Source organism: Haematobia irritans, chromosome 1 (assembly GCF_050003625.1).
Source record: "Haematobia irritans isolate KBUSLIRL chromosome 1, ASM5000362v1, whole genome shotgun sequence".
Classification (NCBI taxonomy): domain Eukaryota; kingdom Metazoa; phylum Arthropoda; class Insecta; order Diptera; family Muscidae; genus Haematobia; species Haematobia irritans.
The window spans coordinates 144,294,112-144,317,485 of NC_134397.1; positions in this window are offsets into that span (position 1 = coordinate 144,294,112).

Here is a 23,374-nt window from a genome sequence, read left to right on the forward strand (position 1 = left end):
TTTAACTCCGGTTTAGTTGAAATTTTGCACAGGGAGTATAATTAGCATTGTAGCAATGCGTGCCGAATTTGGTTGAAATCGGTTAAGATTTAGATATAGCTCCCATATATATGTTTTTCTGATTTCGACAAAAATGGTCAAAATACCAACATTTTCCTTGTAAAATCGCCACTGCTTAGTCGAAAAGTTGTAAAAATGACTCTGATTTTCCTAAACTTATAATACATATATATCGAGCGATAAATCATAAATAAACTTTTGCGAAGTTTCCTTTCATTTCTTCAGATTTATATATTTCCCATATTTATACCCTTCACCACTACTGTGGTACAGGGTATAATAAGTTTGTGCATTTGTATGTAACGCCAAGAAATAATAGTCATAGACCCATCTTTTAGTATACCGATCGGCATAGAATTAAATTCTGAGCCGATTTAGCGATGTCCCTCTGTCTGTCTGTCTGTCCGTCTGTCTGTATATGTAATTTTGTGCACAAATTACAGCTCGCAATTTAAGTCCGACCGTCCTCAATTTTGGTATGGGGTCTTTCTTCGGGTCAAAGACAATCGCTATTGATTTTGGAAAAAATCGGTTCAGATTTAGATATAGCTGCCATATATATTTATCACCGATTTGATCATAATTCACGTATTTATGAACCGATCTTCTTCAAATTTTGTACATCTGAATGTTTTGTCGGTCACGTAAAACCTGAAAAACATCAGCTAAATCGGTTCAGATTTAGATATATCTCTCATATATATCTTTCGTCCGATTTGCACTTATATGGCTTCAAAAGCCAGAATGTTGCCCTGATTTGATTTAAAATTTGCACAAGGAGTGCGTTTAGTAATATTGTTAACTGTGCCAAATTTGGTTGAAATCGGTTCAGATTTAGATATAGCTCCCAAAAGCCAGAAATTTGCTCTGTTTTGATTCAAAATTTGCACAAAGTGTACGTTTGATAATATGGTTAACTGTTCCAAATTTGGTTGAAATCGGTTCAGATTTAGATATAGCTCCCTTATATACCTTTCGTCCGATTTGGAATTATATGGCCTCAAAAGCCAGAATTTTACCCTGATTTGCTTCAAATTTAGCACAAGGAGTACGTTTAATAATATTGTTAACTGTGCCGAATTTTGTTAAAATCGGTTCAGATTTAGATATATCTCCCATATATATCTTTCGTCCGATTTGCACTTATATGGCTTCAAAAGCCAGAATGTTGCCCTGATTTGATTTAAATTTGCACAAGGAGTACGTTTAATAATATTGTTAACTGTGCCAAATTTGGTTAAAATCGGTTCAGATTTAGATATAGCTCCCATATATATCTTTCGTCCGATTTGCACTTATATGGCTTCAAAAGCCAGAAATTTGCTCTGTTTTGATTCAAAATTTGCACAAAGTGTACGTTTGATAATATGGTTAACTGCCAAATTTGTTTGAACTCCGTTCATATTTAGAGATAGCTCCCATATATATATTTCATCCGATTTGCACAAAAGCCAGAGTTGAAGCCTGATTTGCTTCAAATTTTGTATATATACGCCACAGTTGAGTAGAATGTTTCATATTTTAGACCCATTTTCAATGGGAGTTTCCTTCAGTTGACTCGATAGTTTCCACAGAGAATATATTTAATATGCTTTTTGCTCTAATTTGTTCAGATTTCGTAGTCATATTTCACACTGTAATGCCACACTTTCCACAAAACGGTCGAGTTTTAAATAAACTAGGCCGAATAATATATCACAACCCACAATTGACCACATATAATGCCGAGATTTAACCAATATCCTTGTAAAAACGCCACTGTAGCAAACATTTTAAATATTACTAAAAAATTTCCTTTATCTCGAATACGTATTTCTCGCTCGATAAATCGTAAATATTATTTCGTACAATTGCATTAAAATTGCTCTAGCTTTATATTTCCCATATTTTGTAACTAACATTGTGTTTCATCCCAGGTTGTCAGCCGATTTAAATTTTAATTCTAGAGATTTTATAGAAGTGCAAAAAATTTTCTCCATATTGTATATAAATTATATAAATATTTCTAATAAAAGCCTTCATAATAACTCCCAACAAATTTGAACGATTTGAAATGGTAACACAAATTTTTGGTCTGCATAGTGGTGAAGGGTATAATGTAGTCGGCCCCGCCCGACTTTAGACTTTACTTACATGTTTTTTACTAACATTGTGTTCCACCCCAGTGCATTAGCCGACTTAAATTTTTAGTCTATAGATTTTATAGAAGTCTATCAAATTCTGTCCATATCGAGTGATATTTAAATGTATGTATTTGGGACAAACCTTTATATATAGCCCCCACACATGTGACGGATGTGATATGTTATCAAAAATTTAGATCTACAACGTGGTGCAGTGTATAATATAGTCGGCCCCGCCCGACTTTAGACTTTTCTTACTTGTTTTTATTTTATCAAATTAATTACTATGAAGGGAAGGTATATTTCTGTATGCTTCAAGTTGGTTTAAAAAAGAAACGTATATATATATATATATATATATATATATATATATATATATATATATATATATATATATATATATATATATATATATATATATATATATATATATATATATATATATATATATATATTTATATTTATATATATATATATATATATATATATATATATATATATATATATATATATATATATATATATATATATATATATATATATATATATATATATATATATATATATATATATATATATATATATATATATATATATATATATATATATATATATATATATATATATATATATATATATATATATATATATATATATATATATATATATATATATATATATATATATATATATATATATATATATATATATATATATATATATATATTGTATGTAGGATAGGAATTACAATATTAGCTGTGGAATCACAATATTAGCATGTTCACCGCCAAAAAAAAAAAATTTTGCTCTAAGAATCTGGGTGTGGATACATTTTGATACAATAAGTAGAGATTCTAGTCAAACATTTTTATCTACTAATTACATACATTTAGCGTATTTAGATTTATTTGTACAACTATACCTATATGTAAATAAAATAAAATATAATATTTAACTGTGAAATAATTGATTTTAAATATATTTTTAATTCGGTCATGAGTATTATTTAGGTTGAGCAACACAACCGAATGATGAAGGTAGTCACAAGCAATATCGTCAGCAGACCCAACCAACACCATATGTGGTATTAGTTGTGTCGACCGAATCAGTCGGGTGACACAACTGCCAAGTGGTAGTTGCTACAGCTGCCAAAAGGAGGTTGGCAATAAAATCGATTGTCACAATCAATCTGTATTCTCTGTGTAGGCCATATAAGTTATGTTCATTTGAGGCCGTAAAATTAGCCCTTCGATGGATGATAAGGTCTCTGGGGACTTTTTGAAAAAGAAAAGAAAAAATTTTGTGTTCGCCCGGAACCATTGTATCCCAGCAAAAAAGAGCTTCCAAACAAGCCGTTTGGATTCCCAATTTGTGATCGGGAAGTAGTGCAAACTTGGATCATCTTCAATGTATTTGACATGGGCTTGTCATAGCACGGAAGTACTCTATTTTGGGAGCCCTAGCATTGCTTTAGAAGTTGTGACTTATTTGTGCCCACTTGGATCAAATTTAAAAAAATTTAAAGAAGATTTTTTTCCAATTTCACTTTTTATTTTTATCGGTATTTTTTGTTACACTTTTATTATCTTATTAGATTATTTTTGCAAATTGAATAAAAACAAGTATATACGGCCGTAAGTTCGACCAGGCCGAAGCTTATGTACCCTCCACCATGCATTGCGTAGAAACTTCTACTAAACACTGTCATCCACAATCGAATGACTTGGGTTGTGGTAACACTTGCCGATGGCAAGGTATCTTAAAACTTCCTAACACCGTCTTCTAAATTGTAAGTTAGTCCATACGTGGTATATATTAAACTAAACAAGTATATAGCAGTAAGTTCGGCCGGGCCGAATCTTAAATACCCACCACCATGAACCAACTATTAGGGTTTCCTTTGAAATTTCAGAAGGGCTTGAGGACACTTCCGGAAGATAAATTTAAAGATTCCACCTATGAGAACTACATCAGATTCTGGATTTATAAGAACCATTTTTGTTTGTGTTTTAGAGGAATTCTTAACATCTCTTGTAAGTGTGCAAGAAAATTATAAAATAACGTTTTGATTTGAGATCTTAAATCTGTAGATTTTCACCAGAGAAGTAAAATTTGGAAATTTTACATTGAGTTTCAAGTAATTTTCATGATCAGTTGGCCTTCTACACCCTCAAGAATTGAAGTCGGTCTATATGGAGGCATTACCAAATGGACCGACAAAAACTTAATCCGATACACTTTTTTGTGAGCCTCAAATACCAGAGAATTTCAGGCAAATCAGATAAAAACTACGGTTTCTAGAAACCCAAGGAGTTAAATCTGGAAATCGTTCTTATGGGGGCTATACTAAAATATGGACCGATACTCACTGTTTTCGGCAATACCTCTAGATTTCCAATTTCAGGCAAATTGGATAAAAACTTTGGATTCTAGAAGCCCAAGAAGTAAAATCAGGAAATCGGTCTATATGGGGGCTATACCAAAATATGGACCGATACTCATCATTTTCGGCACACCTATTTATGGTCCTAAAATACATCTAGATTTCCAATTTCAGGCAAATTGGATAAAAACTACGGTTTCTATAAGCCCAAAACCCCAAATCGGGAGGTCGGTTTATATGGGCACCATACCAAAACATGGACCGATGCTCACCATTTTTGGCACACCTCTTTACGGTTCTAAAGTACCTTTTGATTTCCAAATTCAGATAAATTGGATAAAAACTGCGGTTTCTATAAGCCCAAGAAGTAAAATAGGGAGATCGGTCTATATGGGGGCTATACCAAAATATGGATCGATACTCACAATTTTTGGCACACGTATTTGTGGTCCTACAATACCTCTAGATTTCCAATTTCAGATAAATTGAATAAAAACTGCGGTTTCTATAAGCCCAAGAAGTAAAATCGGGAGATCGGTCTATATGGGGGCTATACCAAAACATGGACCGATACTCACCATTTTTGGCACACCTCTTTATGGTCATAAAATACCTCTAGATTTCAAATTTCAGGCAAATTGGATAAAAACTACGATTTCTATAATCGGGAGGTCGATTTATATGGGGACTATATCAAAACCTGGACCGATATAGCCCATCTTCGAACTTGGCCTGCCTGCAAACAAAAGACGAGTTTGTGCAAAATTTCAGCACAATTGCTTGATTATTGACGACTGTAGCGTGATTACAACAGACAGACAGACAACCAGACAGACAGACAGACAGACAAACGGACATAGTTATATCGTCTTAGAATTTCTCACTGATCAAGAATATATATAGTTTAACAATATTTTCTATAGAAATAAATTTTTGAAAAAATTTTCTATAGAAATAAAATTTTGACAAAATTTTCTATAGAAATAAAACCTTGACAAAATTTTCTACAGAAATACAATTTTGGCAGATTATTTTTGGCTCGAGTGGCAACCATGATTAGGAAACGATATGGACGAATTTGTATGTGATTGGGGGTCGGCTATATATAACTATAGACCGATGATTTTTGTATGGTTCATAGAGACCATATACTAACACCACGTACTAAGTTTCAACCGGATCGGATGAATTTGGCTCCTCCAAGAGGCTCCGGAGGTCAAACCTGGGGATCGGTTTATATGGGGGCTATATATAATTATCGACCAATATCGACCAATTATTGCGTGGTTGTAAGAGACCATATACTAACACTACGTACCAAATTTCAACCGGATCGAATGAATTCTGCTCCTCCAAAAGACTCCGCAATACGTAAAATTGGTCCGATATGGCACATTTGCAATACCACCCGACCTACACCCAGGGCTGTGGAGTCGAGCCAATTTTGCTCGACACCGACTCCAGCATTTTTCATCAGCTCGACTCCGACTCCGGGTAATATAACAAAACCTCATTTTAATACCACTAATTTGTACTTCTATGGTGGGGTACCGTAAGTGGATCGATATAAAGTATCGTATTTATTTATGTGTGCAAAAAAGGTCTTAATTTCACATTTGATGCCAATTGAACTCTATATTTCAAATTTAAGGCAATGTTTAATAAATAAAGTAATGATATAAATGCCCATCGTAATATGAGAAGATACCAACAGTATATGTATTTGTGGACCAAAATTATTGATACTATCCCAAATCCTTTAAATTTGTTGCGAGCTATATAAAGGTTTATATTCCCATATGCATGAATTTGAATCTGAATCGATTTATACAAAATTGTATATACTTCTACAAAATCTATGTACTTAAAATTTAAATCTAACTATATTACATGTTAGCCTGATACCGAAACAGGCAATTGACGTCCAAATGCATTATATCTAATTATACAATTTATTCGAGCTTTATGGACAGATATAGATTAAGGAACATGGTTAATAGAGCCATTGAAAAGAAAACGCCAGATACAAATCTATACACGCCTGGACTGTACATGTTTCGGTTCGGGCGAATGAACCTTTCCACAGCCTTTAGTATAGATCTGGCTGGGAGAGATGACTCAATTTTGGGCCCTTTATGCTAACTCCTTATGGAGAAAACATTTGGGAAATTTCCTCTTACAAATTGATTCATCTTTTCTCCCACTGTACATCATCTTTTCATATAACTTACAAGTCCCTTAATCTTATTTTTATTTCGTTTTGTTACATAGTAATGCAACAACACGAAATTTATTTTTAGAAAGCTAATTTGTTAGAATTCACCTAAGTGGTGAACAGTCGAACAATGCTTATTGTTTCTACAGTCAACTACAACATATGACAATTAACAGAAACTGGTTTCCAGGATACAACAACAATTCTAACGCGTACATTAGTCGTGTTTTTCCTAGTTTTACGACGGGCTCATCGTTGCTTATTATATTACATGTTAGCCTGATACCGAAACAGGCAATTGACGTTTCTTTTCAATGGCTCTATTAACCATGTTCCTTAATCTATATCTGTCCATAAAGCTCGAATAAATTGTATAATTAGATATAATGCATTTGGACGTCAATTGCCTGTTTCGGTATCAGGCTAACATGTAATATAATAAGCAACGATGAGCCCGTCGTAAAACTAGGAAAAACACGACTAATGTACGCGTTAGAATTGTTGTTGTATCCTGGAAACCAGTTTCTGTTAATTGTCATATGTTGTAGTTGACTGTAGAAACAATAAGCATTGTTCGACTGTTCACCACTTAGGTGAATTCTAACAAATTAGCTTTCTAAAAATAAATTTCGTGTTGTTGCATTACTATGTAACAAAACGAAATAAAAATAAGATTAAGGGACTTGTAAGTTATATGAAAAGATGATGTACAGTGGGAAAAAAGATGAATCAATTTGTAAGAGGAAATTTCTCAAATGTTTTCTCCATAAGGAGTTAGCATAAAGGGCCCAAAATTGAGTCATCTCTCCCAGCCAGATCTATACTAAAGGCTGTGGAAAGGTTCATTCGCCCGAACCGATACATGTACAGTCCAGGCGTGTATAGATTTGTATCTGGCGTTTTCTTTTCAATGGCTCTATTAACCATGTTCCTTAATCTATATCTGTCCATAAAGCTCGAATAAATTGTATAATTAGATTTAAATCTAACCTTATGGGACGTAACACAATTTTAACAAAAAATGAAAATGCAAGGAAAATCTAAAGTCGGGCGGGCCGATTATAATATACTCTGCACAACTTTGTATTTAGATCTACATTTTGATACAATCTCAAATCAGACTTCTACAAAATATCGGGCAATATTTGGGAAATATTTATAATTGTTTAGACAATTTCGCAAAAATGCATTTATGATTCATTCATTGAAAAATTTGAAAATTTGAGTCATTTCTACAAGTTTTCGACTTAGCATTGAGTATCAGTGAGCATGCAATTTTGGAAAAATGTTTGTCTAGTAAATAAAATTTTGCAAAATTTTATATAGTAATAAAATTTTGCAAAATTTTCTATAGAAATAAAATGTTGGCAAAATTTTCTAATAAAAAAATCTATTACTATAAAATTCTGACCAAATTTTCTAATAAAAAAATCTATTACTATAAAATTTTGGCAAAATTTTCTATAGAAAAAAAATTTTGACCAAATTTTCTAATAAAAAAATCTATTACTATAAAATTTTGACAACATTTAGAAATAAAATTTTGACTTAAATTTTTATAGAAATAAAATTATCAATAGAAATAAAATTAAAAAAAAAATTATGTGACAAACAAAATTTTCTATAGAAACAAAATTTTGACAAAACTTTTTATAGAAATAACATTTTGACAAAATTTTCTATAAAAAACAGCTTTGAAAAAATTTTCTGTCAATATTCCACATATGTATATGGCCTTAAAATAAAATTAAACAAGTATATACAGCACTAAGTTCGGCCGGGCCGAATCTTGAATACCCTTCACCATGAACCAAAATTAGGGTTTCCTTTGAAAGGAGGGCTTGAGGACTTGAGGACACTTCCCGAAGATAAATTTAAAGATTTCACCTATGAGGACTATATCAGATTCTAGATTTATAAGAACCATTTTTGTTTGAGTTTTAGAGGAATCATTAACATCTCTTGTAAGTGTGCAAGAAAATTATGCAATAACGTCTTGATTTGAAATCTTAAATCTGTAGAAGTAAAATCTGGAAATTTTACATTGAGTTTCAAGCAATTTTCATGATCAGTGCGCCTTCTACACCCTCAAGAAGTGAAGTCGGTCTATATGGAGGCATTACCAAATGGACCGATAAAAACTTAATCCGATACACGTTTTTGTGAGCCTAAAATACCAGAATATTTACAATTTCAGGCAAATCAGATAAAAACTACGGTTTCTAGAAACCCAAGGGGTAAAATCGGGAGATCGTTCTTATTGAGGATACACTAAAATATGGACCGATACTCACCGTTTTCGGCACACCTCTTTATGACCCGAAAATACCTCTAGATTTCCAATTTCAGGCAAATAGTATAAAAACTTCGGATTCTAGAAGCCCAAGAAGTAAAATCGGGAAATCGGTCTATATGGGGGCTATATCAAAACATGGACCGATACCCACCATTTGTGGAAAACCTCTTTATGGTCCTAAAATACCTCTAGATTTCCAATTTCAGGCAAATTGTATATAAACTACGGATTCTATAAACCCAACATGTAAAATCGGGAGATCGGTCTATATGGGGGCTATACCAAAACATGGAACGATACGGACCATTGCCGGCACACCATTTTATGGTCCTAAAATACCTCTAGATTTCCAATTTCAGACAAATTGGAAAAAAAACTACGGTTTCTATAAGCCCAAGACTCCAAATCGGGAGGTCGTTTTATATGGGGACCATACCAAAACATGGACCGATACTCACAATTTTTGGCACACGTATTTGTGGTCCTAAAATACCTCTAGATTTCCAATTTCAGGTAAATTGAATAAAAACTGCGGTTTCTATAAGCCCAAGAAGTAAAATCGGGAGATCGGTCTATATGGGGGCTATACCAAAACATGGACCGATACTCACCATTTATGGCACACTTCTTTATGGTCATAAAATACCTCTAGATTTCCAATTTCAGGCAAATTGGATAAAAACTACAATTTCTATAAGCCCAAGACCCCAAATCGGGAGGTCGGTTTATATGGGGACTATATCAAAACCTGGACCGATATAGCCCATCTTCGAACTTGACCTGCCTGCAGACAAAAGACGAGTTTGTGCAAAATTTCAGCACGATTGCTTCATTATTGAAGACTGTAGCGTGATTACAACAGACAGACAGACGGACATCGTTATATCGTCTTAGAATTTCTCCCTGATCAAGAATATATATACTTCATATAGTCGGAAATCGATATTTCGATGTGTTACAAACGGAATGACAAACTTATTATACCCCCGTCACCATTCTATGGTAGTGGGTATAAAAATAATAATTTCGATTGTTTGAAATATTTCAAATAAATTAATATGGGCATTAAAATGGATCGATCCAGCCCATCTGCTAGTCTAACATTCTAGGAAACATAAAAAGATAGCCGTAATTGGAAGTTGATTTTCATTTACAATCATGCTGTTCATTGATCGAATGAATAACGCAATGGAAACTAATTTGCGTAAAAACTTGCTTAGTTACAAAAATGTGAAGTGTTTTAAAAAATTTGGTTTAGCCGGAGTCAGAGTCGAGCAAAATTTTTACGACTCCGACTCCAGCAAAATCTTCAGACTCCGACTCCGGCTCCACAGCCCTGGCTACACCAATAACAACTACTTGTGCCAAGTTTCAATTCGATATCATGTTTCGTTCGGAAGTTAGAGTTATTTCAACAGACTGACGGGCATGTTTAGATCCTATGGTGGAGGGTATAAAAAGAGAAAATCGCTCAATTAGTTGTGGGTAATAAATCCAAATTTGTAAAAATCGGGCAATATTATTATGAAAGAGCTACGTGTAACTCTAAATACGATCGGCTAGTACATCAAAGTTTGGAATTTGAGTATCATTGGTTAATAAATAAGAGTATTACGGCCAAATTAGGGAAAATTGAGCGATGCATATATATGGGAGCTATATCTAAATCTGAACCAAATTGCATAATATGTTGCACATATTATTCATACCACAGAAGGTTACCTTGTGCAAAATTTGAGTACGATCAGTTAATAAATTTGGGGCAATTTTTTTAAAATCAGACTATACATATATATGGGAGCTATATCTAAATCTAAACCGATTTTGATGAAATTTTGCCCACACAGTTAATACCACAGGGGACTGGACCTAGCCAACTTTGAGTGAGATCGTTTATAGAAGATTACATTTAGACAACTTTGAGTATGATCGGTTGATAAATAAGGGTTTTACGGCCAAATTTGGCAAAATCGGGCGATACATATATATGGGAGCTATATCGAAATCTGAACCGATTTTGATGATTTTTTAGCACATATTATTAGTACTATAACAGATTAGAGTAAGCCAAGTTTGAGTAAGATCGCTTAATAAATAAGATTTTTTTATGGACAAATTTGGGAAAATCGGGCAATACATGTATATGGAAGCGTTATCTAAATATGACCCGATTTCGATGAAATTTTGCGGTCTTGAAGGGTGATAAAAAAGATTACTTTGTGCTAAATTTGATGAGGATCGTTTTGTACAAAAGTGCAATGTGACCCAGTTTTTCGAAATCGGGCGATACATATATATGGGAGCTATATCTAAATTTGGTCCGATTTCTTCCAAATTCAATAGCGTCGTCCTTGTGCCTAAAAAATATTCATCAAAATCGGTTAATAATTGCGATCGGAAACCTGTACACAACAAATACATGGATAGACGGACGGACACCAAGCGCTAGATCGACTCATGAGGTGATTCTGAGTCGATCAGTATATATTTTATGGGGTCTAAAATCAATATATCTGGTAGGCACATTTTTTGGCAGATGAAGGTTATTATACCACTATGTGGTTTAGGGTATAAAAACCGATTTGGAACCATGGTTAGGTTAGGTTCGGTGGCAGCCCGATGTATCAGGCTCACTTAGACTATTCAGTCCATTGTGATACCACAGTGGTGAACTTCTCTCTTATCACTGAGTACTGCCCGATTCCATTTTAAGCTCAATGACAAGGGACCTCCTTTTTATAGCCGAGTCCGAACGGCGTTCCACATTGCAGTGAAACCACTTAGAGAAGCTTTGAAACCCTCAGAAATGTCACCAGCATTACTGAGGTGGGATAATCCACCGCTGAAAAACTTTTTTGGTGTTCGGTCGAAGCGGGAATCGAACCCACGACCTTGTGTATGCAAGGTGGGCATGATAACCATTGCACCACGCTGGCTCCATTTGGACCATTGTGTGTCGGTTTATATGGGGATATATATGACCATGACCATGTATGAGAACCACTTATCAAATTTCAACAGGATCGGTTAACGGACTTCGCTAGATTGACTCAGAAATTCACCACGTCCCAGAATATATATACTATATGAGGTCTTAGACCAGTATTTCGATGTGTTACAAACATAATGACAAAGTTAATATACCCCCATCCTACGGTGGAAGTTTGAAATCAAATATAAGGTATTTTTTAAATTTTTTTACGTTTTTTTGCTTTTTATACAGGTACATGACGTTTTCAATTTTTGACAGTAGAAAACCCTAATTATCTATACTTTACTAAATACCCAATATTAACCGGATTGTTTTCAAAGAAAAGTTTGTATGCGTTCCATGGTTGTGTGTATTTAAGATCTGACCCAGACGAACTTTTAGCCTTATAGTACATGGTTTAATATTCCATTGTTTTATTTAAAAATCCGTTTGGTTTTACTTATGGACATATCATGGGCAAAAACTTTCCTTTGCAATTTGTTTTTGCCTTTGTGAGACTCGTTGAATGGTTTCGTTTTGGCCTACAAGCTTTTTTAAATAATAAATGCCGCATGATCTTTGGACTTGTCACAGTAATTGTACGCATAAACAAATTTACGAGTTCATTTCAAAAGGACAATAAATTTAATTTCACCACAATTTATTACAATTACGATTATTTTTTAAATGTTCTTTTATATTTTGCTCTCAACAATTTACCCACTGCCGGTGTTGTGGTAAACAAAAAAAAAAAAAAACAACGACATCTACAGCAACTTACCGACAATTTTCTGAAGTTTAAATTTAAAAAGGAATGAAGGAAAAAACAATTGTTCGAAATTGTCTACAGTGTGGTATTGAAGGTAGTAAGTAAATAATTTTAGTATTTTTTTTAATATGATACAAAAGTAAAATTATAATTTTTAATGAAGTAAGTCAAACTTGCACAGATATGAGGCGTGGTAAAAGATAATTTCTATCTGATAACAATTTAGGCATAACGTTTCGTTTAATAATTCCAGGCCCTTTCTCAATTTTCTTGTCGGTAAATGGAGTTTTCTTTGCTGGTCTACTCGTATAGTCCAGAGCTGAGGATGGCATAAAATATGAATTGTGCGTTTTGTGTTAAGACGTGCAGAAAATGTTCCCATATTAAATGAGGGAAAACAGGAAGACCCAGCAGGACGTGCTAGTCATATGTGTTTAGAGCAGTTATATGCAATACCCTGGTATACTCGTACATTGTCACATATCATCATTTAAGCACATTGGTTACAAAATATTTTAAATTTCGTTTTAAATTTTAAGTATAAGCATAATATAAATTCAATTAAAAAGAAAGTGAGTAAAGGAGAAAGACGGTAAGAGTATGAAGCTGCCAAGTCGGGACAAAATCAGTTCAGATTTCGATATTTCAGAAAAAAATGGTCCCATTTGTGTGGCATGAAGTTTTTTGAAGGTTTCATAAGAGTTTTATTACGCATTGATACGAAGTACGTTATCGTACTCTAGTTTATGTACACACAAAAAAAATTTTTTCTGATTCAATCACCAAATTAATTGATCCAATTAATTTTTTAATTGAAACTTCTTCAATCACAGAAATGATAATATCAATTAAAAAATTAATTGACAGTCAATTAAAAAATTAATTGGTCCAACTAAAAAATTAATTGATACTATTAATTTGTGTGATCGAGTTTTGTTTCAATTAAAATATTTGTTGAATCAATTAAATTTTTAATTGACTATTTTTTAAAACTCAATTAAGATTTTAATTGGAAAAATGTTCGTGAAATTTTTTGTGTGTAATAATATTATGACTCATATATGAGCCTAGCATTACTCATTATTTATCATGATTTTATGGAAAGGCAACAATGTTGTCCAAAATGGTTGGGAATACAGCTGTTTCGGAATCCCACAGTCTCGTCAGTCCGCTTTATTGGACCATCCACTTTTTTATGCTCTCCACCATAGGATGGGGGTATATTAACTTTGTCATTCGGTTTGTAACACATCGAAGTATTGTTCTAAGACCCCATAGAGTATATATGTTCTGGGTCGAGGTGAAATTCCGAGTCGATTTGAGTATGCCCGTCCGCCCGTCTAATGAAATCACGCTAACTTCCGAAAGAAACAAGCTATCGACTTTAAACTTGGCATAAGTTGTTGTTATTGATGTAGGTCGGATGGTATTGCAAAAGGGCCATATCGGACCACTTTTACGTATAGCCCCCATATAAACTGACCCCTAGATTTGGCTTGCCAATCCTCTTGGAGAAGCAAAATTCATCCGATACGGTTGGAATTTGGTACGTGGTGTACGTATATGGTATCTAACAACCATGCAAAAATTGGTCCACATCGGTCCATAATTATATATAACCCCCATATAAACCGATCTTCAGATTTGACCTTCGGAGCTTCTTGGAGGAGCAAACTTAATCTGATCCGGTTGACATTTGGTACGTGGTGTTGGTATATCGTCTCTAACAACCAAGCAAAAATTGGCCCATATCGGTTCATAATTGCATATAGTCCCCACACAGAAAAAAAATTACGAAAATTTTTCCAATTAAAATTTTAATTAAAAAATATTCAATTAAAAATTTAATTGATTCAACAAATTTTCTAATTGAAACAAAAATCAATCACTGAAATTAATATCATCAATTAATTTTTTAATTGGATCAATTAATTTTTTAATTGATACTATCATTTCTGTGATTGAAGACATTTCAATTAAAAAACAAGTATATACGGCCGTAAGTTCGACCTGGCCGAAGCTTATGTACCCTCCACCATGGATTGCGTAGAAACTTCTACTGATGACTGTCTTCCACAATCGAATTACTTGGGTTGCGGTAACACTTGCCGATGGCAAGATGTCTTAAAACTTCCTAACACCGTAATATATACCACACAGTCCATACGTGGTATATATTAAACTACAAAAGGCCGATTACATACGTATATAAATAAGTTTAAAGTTTCTATAGAAATAAAATTTTGACAAAATAAAATTTTGACAACATTTTCTATAGAAGCATAATTTGGAAAAAAATTTCTATAGAAATAAAATTTGGAAAAAATTGTCTATAGAAATAAAATTTGGAAAAATTTTCTATAGAAATAAAATTTTGACAAAATTTTCTATAGAAATAAAATTTTGACACTGTTTTCTATAAAAATAAAATTTTGGTAGATTATTTTTGGCTCGAATGGCAACCATGATTATGAACCGATATGGACCAATTTTTGTGTGATTGGGGATCGGCTATATATAACTATAGACCGACAGGGACCAATTTTGACATGGTTATTAGCGGCCTTATACTAACACCACGTTGCAAATTTCAACCGGATCGGATGAATTTTGCTCCTCCAAGAGGCTCCGGAGATCAAATCTGGGGAACGGTTTATATGGGGGCTATATATAATTATGGACTGATATGGACCAATTCTTGCGTTTTTGTTAGAGACCACATTCTAACGCCATGTTCCAAATTTCAACCGGATCGGATGAATTTTGCTCCCCAGATTTGACCTCCGTAGCCTCTTAGAAGAGCAAAATTCATCCGATCCGGTTGAAACGTGGTACGTGGTGTTAGTATATGGTCTCTAACAACCATGCAAAAATTGGTCCATATCGGTCTATAATTAAAAATCTGGGGATCGGTTTATATGGGGACTATACCATATAAATCGATCCCGATGTTTGACTTCCGAACACCTTTGCCACTCGAACAAAAAATAATCTACAAAAATTTGGAATAAATTCTACCAAAAAACTACCGAACAAAAAATCTTCTAAAAAAATTTTGTTAAAATGTTATTTCTATAGAAAATGTTGTCAACATTTTATTTCTGTAGAAAATGTTTCCAAAATTTTATTTCTATAGAAAATTTTGTCAAAATTTTATTTCTATGAAAATTTTGCAAAATTTTTTTTCTATGGAAAATTTTGCCAAAAGTTTATTTTTAAAGAAAGTTTTCGCCAAGTTATTATTTCTATAGAAAATATTAACAAAATGTTTTTTCTATTGAAAATTTTGCCAAAAGTTTTATTCCTATAGAAAGTTTTGCAAAATTTTATTTCTACAGAAAATTTTGCCAAAGATTTATTACTTTAGAAAATGTTGTCAACATTTTAATTTTATAGACAATTTTGTCAAAATTTTATTTCTATAGAAAATTTTTTTTAAATTTTATTTCTATAGAAAATTTTGTCAAAATTTAATTTCTATAGAAAATTTTGTTAAAATTGTATTTCTGTAGAAAATTGTGTCAAAATTTTATTTATAAAGAAAATTTTGTCAAATTTTTATTTCTATAAATTTATTTTTCAAAATGTTTTTCTATGGAAATTGTTGCAAAAATTTTATTTATAAAGAAAGTTTTGTCAAGTTTTTACTCCTATAGAAAATTTTACCAAAATTTATTTCTATTGAAAATTTTGTCAAAATTGTACTTCTATAGAAAATTTTGCCAAACTTTTATTTTTATAGAAAGTTTTCCCAAAATTTTATTTCTATAGAAACTTTTGTTAAGGTTTTATTTCTATAGAAATTTTATTTCTAAAGGAGCAAAACTTATCCGATCCGATATCGGTCTATAGTTACAGATAAATCGATCCCCAATCACACAAAAATTTGTCTATATCGGTTCATAAGTATATAGTCCTCATATTTCAATTCTGGCTCTCCAATTACCGCGCAAAAGTTCATATCGGTTCGAAATTATTTTAAGACTTTTTCTATATATACCGGTCAAGAACTGAATTATATATTATATATCGGCCTTTTTTGTCTAATATATACCACGTATGGACTAATATACAATTTAGAAGACGATGTTAAGAAGGTTTAGGATACCTCGGCAAGTGTTACCGAAACCCAAATAATTCTACTGTGGATAACAATCTTTAATAGAAGTTTCTACGCAATCCATGGTGGATGGTAGATAAGATTCGGCCTGGCGGAACTTACGGCCGTATGTACTTGTTAGTTATTATACTATATTGGTAAAGCTTTCTTATAGTGCAAAAAAGAGCTTTACAAAATGCAACATGTCCAAAATCTTTTAATTATTTTCCTCATTGTTGAAAATGGGTTTGTGTTTCTTAAACCGTGAATGACGTTAAGAACTTTTAAAATATTTAAAAATATTTCGTTGTAGTTTTTCGAAGTCATCTGGTAATAATAGAATCATAATAGGTTGGCTGATAAGTCCCCAGTCTGACACATAGTCTGAATCTTAATCGGGCTGCCACTTTAACCTAGATGGCGTCGCTAGTATTAAATGCATATTATTTTTATATAGTACCAACCTTCAAATGATTCGTGTCAAAATTCGACGTCTGTAAGTCACTTAGTTTGTGAGATTGAGCGTCTTTTGTGAAGCAACTTTTGTTATTGTGAAAAAAAAACGGGAAAAAAGGAATTCCGTGTTTTGATAAAATACTGTTTTCTGAAGGGAAACAAGTATATACAGCAGTAAGTTCGGCGGGGCCGAATCTTAAATACCCACCACCATGAACCAAATATTAGGGGTTCCTTTGAAATTTCAGGAGGGCTTGAGGACTTGAGGACACTTCCCGAAGATAAATTTAAAGATTTCACCTATGAGGACTATATCAGATTCTGGATTTATAAGAACCATTTTTGTTTGAGCTTTAGAGGAATCATTAACATCTCTTGTAAGTGTGCAAGAAAATTATAAAATAACGTCTTGATTTGAAATCTTAAATCTGTAGAAGTAAAATCTGGAAATTTTACATTGAGTTTCAAGCAATTTTCATGATAAGTGCGCTTTCTACACCCTCAAGAAGTGAAGTCGGTCTATATGTAGCATTACTATATATGTCATTACCAAATGGACCGATAAAAACTTAATCCGATACACGTTTTTGTGAGCCTAAAATACCAGAATATTTACAATTTAAGGCAAATCAGATAAAAACTACGGTTTCTAGAAACCCAAGGAGTTAAATCGGGAGATCGTTCTTATGGGGGCTATACTAAAATATGGACCGATACTCACCGTTTTCGGCACACCTCTTTATGACCCGAAAATACCTCTAGATTTCCAATTTCAGGCAAATAGGATAAAAACTTCCGATTCTAGAAGCCCAAGAAGTAAAATCGGGAATCGGTCTATATGGAGGCTATACGAAAATATGGACCTCTGGATTTTCAATTTCGCGCAAATTGGATGAAAACTACGGTTTCTATAAGCGAAAGACCCCAAATCGGGAGGTCGGTTTATATGGGGGCTATACCAAAACATGGACCGACACTCACCATTTTTGGCACACCTCTTCAAGGTCCCAAAATATCTCTAGATTTTCAATTTCGCGCAAATTGGATGAAAACTACGGTTTCTATAAGCGAAAGACCCCAAATCGGGAGGTCGGTTTATATGGGGGCTATACCAAACCATGGACCGACACTCACCATTTTTGGCACACCTCTTCAAGGTCCCAAAATACCTCTAGATTTTTAATTTCGCGCAAATTGGATGAAAACTACGGTTTCTATAAGCGAAAGACCCCAAATCGGGAGGTCGGTTTATATGGGGGCTATACCAAAACATGGACCGACACTCACCATTTTTGGCACACCTCTTCAAGGTCCCAAAATATCTCTAGATTTTCAATTTCGCGCAAATTGGATGAAAACTGCGGTTTCTATAAGCGAAAGACCCCAAATCGGGAGGTCGGTTTATATGGGGGCTATACCAAAACATGGCCCGATATAGCCCATCTTCGAACTTGACCCGCGCGCAGACAAAATACGATTCTGTGCCAAATTTCAGGACGATAGCTCCATTATTGAATGCTGTAGCGTGATTACAACAGACAGCCAGACAGACAGACAGACGGACAGACGGACATGCTTATATCGTCTTAGAATTTCTCCCTGATCAAGAATATATATACTTTATATAGTCGGAAATCGATATTTCGATGCGTTACAAACGGAATGACAAACTTATTATACCCCGTCACCATTCTATGGTGGTGGGTATAAAAATACGGCGGAAGCAAAAACTTGGCGGCTTGATAATGAGTTTCCGGACTCTGCCCCAGGGAAATCAACAATAATTGATTGGTATGCAAAATTCAAGCGTGGTGAAATGAGCACGGAGGACGGTGAATGCAGTGGACGCCCGAAAGAGGTGATTACCGACTAAAACATCAAAAAAATCCACAAAATGATTTTGAATGACCGTAAAATGAAGTTGATCGAGATAGCAGAGGCCTTAAAGATATCAAAGGAGCGTGTTCATCAATATTTGGATATGCGGAAGCTCTGTGCAAAATGGGTGCCGCGCGAGCTCATATTTGACCAAAAACAAAAACGTGTTGATGATTCTGAGCGGTGTTTGCAGCTGTTAACCCGTAATACACCAGAGTTTTTCCGTCGATATGTGACAATGGATGAAACATGGCTCCACCAGTACACTCCCGAGTCGAATCGAGAGTCGGCTGAGTCAGTGTTGCCAGGTTAGGGGTTTTCCCCCCAAATTTAGGGGTTTTTTCACGTTTAGGGGGATTTTTAGGGGTAAAATTTATTTAGGGGGATTTTTGGGGGTAAAAAATTATTTCAGACCTTATAAATTGGAGCAATTCTCAAGCAAATTCGGAATAATTCTAGCATGAGTTATGAGAAAAAAGATGCGGAAAGTCAACAAGAAGATCCTAAATCCAATAGCATTATTTTCGTTATCTTTTTTAAACTCTTCTGTTGAAAGGGCATTTTTAATATTTGACAAAATTAAAAACAATCGTATTTTAACTTAGCCCCAATTTTTTTGCCATCTGATTAAATTTTCAATGTTAACGATACGAAAGCAAGAAAACTAAACAAGAACAATTTATACGGTAAAATTCAGTATATGCTGCAAAGCCTCTTGAACAGTTTTAACTAAGTTTTCTTTTTATTGATATACATATTGTATTATTACATCCATAGAAAAAATAATTTCCTCAGGGATGAAATTTTAAACAAACGAAAATTTCTTTTGTTTTAGAGTATTTTCTTAAATAGCAAATTTTATTTACTTCAAACGAAACAAAAATTTTAGCATCAAACGAAAACTTAGTTTTTCTAAAATTTCGTTTCTCAGGAAAGAACTCTTCTTTCAGGATATATATTTGTGTTAAATTTAATTTTTAAAGTGTATCACTACAGAATTTTTTTCACGTAATTTTGGGACCACTTTTTGTACTTTTATATTCTGAAATTTTTTGGGGGTTTTTGAAAAAAGCTTAGACCAATTTAGGGGTTTTTTCTTAAGATTTGGGGGAAGAATCAAAAATGACCTGGCAACACTGGGCTGAGTGGACAGCGACCGGTGAACCGTCTCCGAAGCGTGGAAAGACTCAAAAGTCCGCTGCCAAAGTAATGACCTCTGTTTTTTGGGATGCGCATGGAATAATTTTTATCGATTATCTTGAGAAGGGAAAACCCATCAACAGTGACTATTATATGGCGTTATTGGAGCGCTTGAAGGTCGAAATCGCGGCAAAAAGTGTTGTTCCACCAAGACAACGCAACGTGCCACAAGTCATTGAGAACGATGTCAAAAATTCATGAATTGGGCTTCGAATTGCTTCCCCAACCACCGTATTCTCCAGATCTGGCACCCAGCGACCTCAAAAGGATGCTCGCAGGGAAAAAATTCGGCTGCAATGAAGAGGTGATCGCCGAAATTGAGGCCTATTTTGAGGCAAAACCGAAGGAGTACTACCAAAATGGTATCAAAAAATTGGAAGGTCGTTATAATCGTTGTATCGCTCTTGAAGGGGACTATGTTAAATAATAAAAACGAATTTTGACAAAAAAATGTGTTTTTCTTTGTTAGACCGTGGACTTATCAGCCAATCTGTTAGAATGAAAATCTCTCCCAATATGGAAGAGATTTTAGATTTTAACCTTTAACATTTTTGCTAACCAAATGTCGATCCATCCTTACAAACTTGTTACATATTCTTTTCAAGCTTTTTGATTGCCACTTTAATCTTATGTACCCTCTACCATGGATTGGTTTTTAAGGCCAGAAACGGCAACGCTGATTGCAAACTAACCGAATCCGGTATCTTAAAACTTCTTAACATTGTCTTCTAAATTGTACGTTAGTCCATACGGGGAATATATTAAACAAGAACAAGTATATACAGTAGTAAGTTCGGCCGGGCCGAATCTTAAATACCCACCACCATGAATCAAGTATAATAGTTTCCTTTGAAAATTTCAGGGGGTTTGATGACAGATATTTTCGCAAGCAGATCAGTTCAACCAGTATGCTTCCCACAATAAATGTAAAGATTTTACCTGTGAATAACATACTAGATCAGATTCTGAATTTATAAGAACCATTTTTTGTTAGAGTTTTAGAGGAATCATAAAGATCTCTTGTAAGTGCAAGAAAATGATGAAATAACGCCTTGATTTGAAATCTAAATTCTGCGAATTTTCATCTCAACTGTTTAAATGACTACGAGAAGTAAAATCCGGAAATTTTGCATTTATTTTCAAGGAATTTTCATGATCAGTCCATATGGGCGCTATACCAAAACATAGACCAATAGGCACCATTTTCGGTACACTTTTTGATGGTCCTAAAATACCTCTAGATTTCCCATTTCAGGCAAATTGGATAAAAACTACAGTTTTTGTAAGCCCAAGACCCCAAATCGGGAGGTCGGTTTATATGGGGACTATATCAAAACTTAACCGATATAGCCCATCTTCGAACTTTAGTTCCTGCAAACAAAAGACGAATCTGTGCCAAATTTCAGGAAGATAGCGCCATTATTGAAGGCTGTAGCGTGATTATAACAGACAGACAGACGGACATGATTATATCGTCTTAGAATTTCTCCCTGATCAAGAATATATATACTTTCTATAGTTGGAAATCGATATTTCGATGTGTTACAAACGGAATGACAAACTTATTATACCCCCGTCACCATTCTATTCAGTTTAACAAAATTTTCTATAGAAATAAATTTTTGAAAAAATTTTCTATAGAAATAAAATTTTGACAAAATTTTCTATAGAAATAAAACCTTGACAAAATTTTCTATAGAAATACAATTTTGGTAGATTATTTTTGGCTCGAGTGGCAACCATGATTATGAACCGATATGGACGAAGTTTTGTAAGATTGGGGATCGGCTATATATAACTATAGACCGATATGGACCAATTTTGGTATGGCTGTTACTAGCGCGATGTACCAAATTTCAACCGAATCGGATGAATTTTACTCTTCCAAGAGGCTCCGGAGGTCAAATCTGGCGATCGGTTTATATGGGGGCTATATATAATTATGGACAGATATGAACCAATTTTTGCATGGTTGTTAGAGACCATATACTTACACTACGTACCAAATTTCAACTGGATCGAATAAATTTTGCTCCTCCAAGAAGCTCCGGAGGCCAAATCTGTGGACCGGTTTATATGGGGGCTGTATATAATTATGGACCAATTTTCGCATGGTTATTAGAGATAATATACTAACACGACGTAGCAAATTTCAACCGGATCGGATGAATTCTGCTCTTCCAAGATGGTCGGGAGTTTAAATCTGGGGATCGGTTTATATGGGGGCTATATATAATTATGAACCAATTTTTGCATGGTTATTAGATACTATATACGTACCAAATTTCAACCGGATCGGTGTTCGGTATTTGAGGTATTCATATTATAGATTTAACCAAACGAAAATCGGAACAAGTTTGCACAAGTTGTGTAGATGATTGAAGATCCCAGCAAACAAAGCGTCGCCAAAAAAGTAATGAAAATGTTCTTTTTGGATCCAGAAGTGGTGCAAAATTGACGCAGAAGCGATGAATTTAACATGGGCTTGTCATTGCACGAAAGTCCTCCATTTCAACAGCCGTTGCACTGAATTTGCATCACTTCTTTAGGTGTGATCCGAATTCAATGTTTTGGATGTATATGAAAAAATTCTGTAATATTTTGTCAAATAAATAATTTTTATAATTTTTTATAATTTTTAATGCATTCTAACGCTTGTCGGAAACGTTTGACCTTAAATGGTTTCAGAAATTCACAATTTTTTCAGATTGGATTTAGCATTTTTTTTTCGACAAAATTTAAATGATTTGTACCATTGTACCATGAATTCTTACTCTGTTTTTAACTTATTTGAAACAAAAAAGTTAAAATTGCCCATTAAAAGTACGAAAAAAAACAAGTTATAAAAAATTGAATTAAAAGAACTTCCTGGGTAGTTAAAATAAAGAACATCATTGGGAGTGCATCTTGAAAGTGCTTTTAAA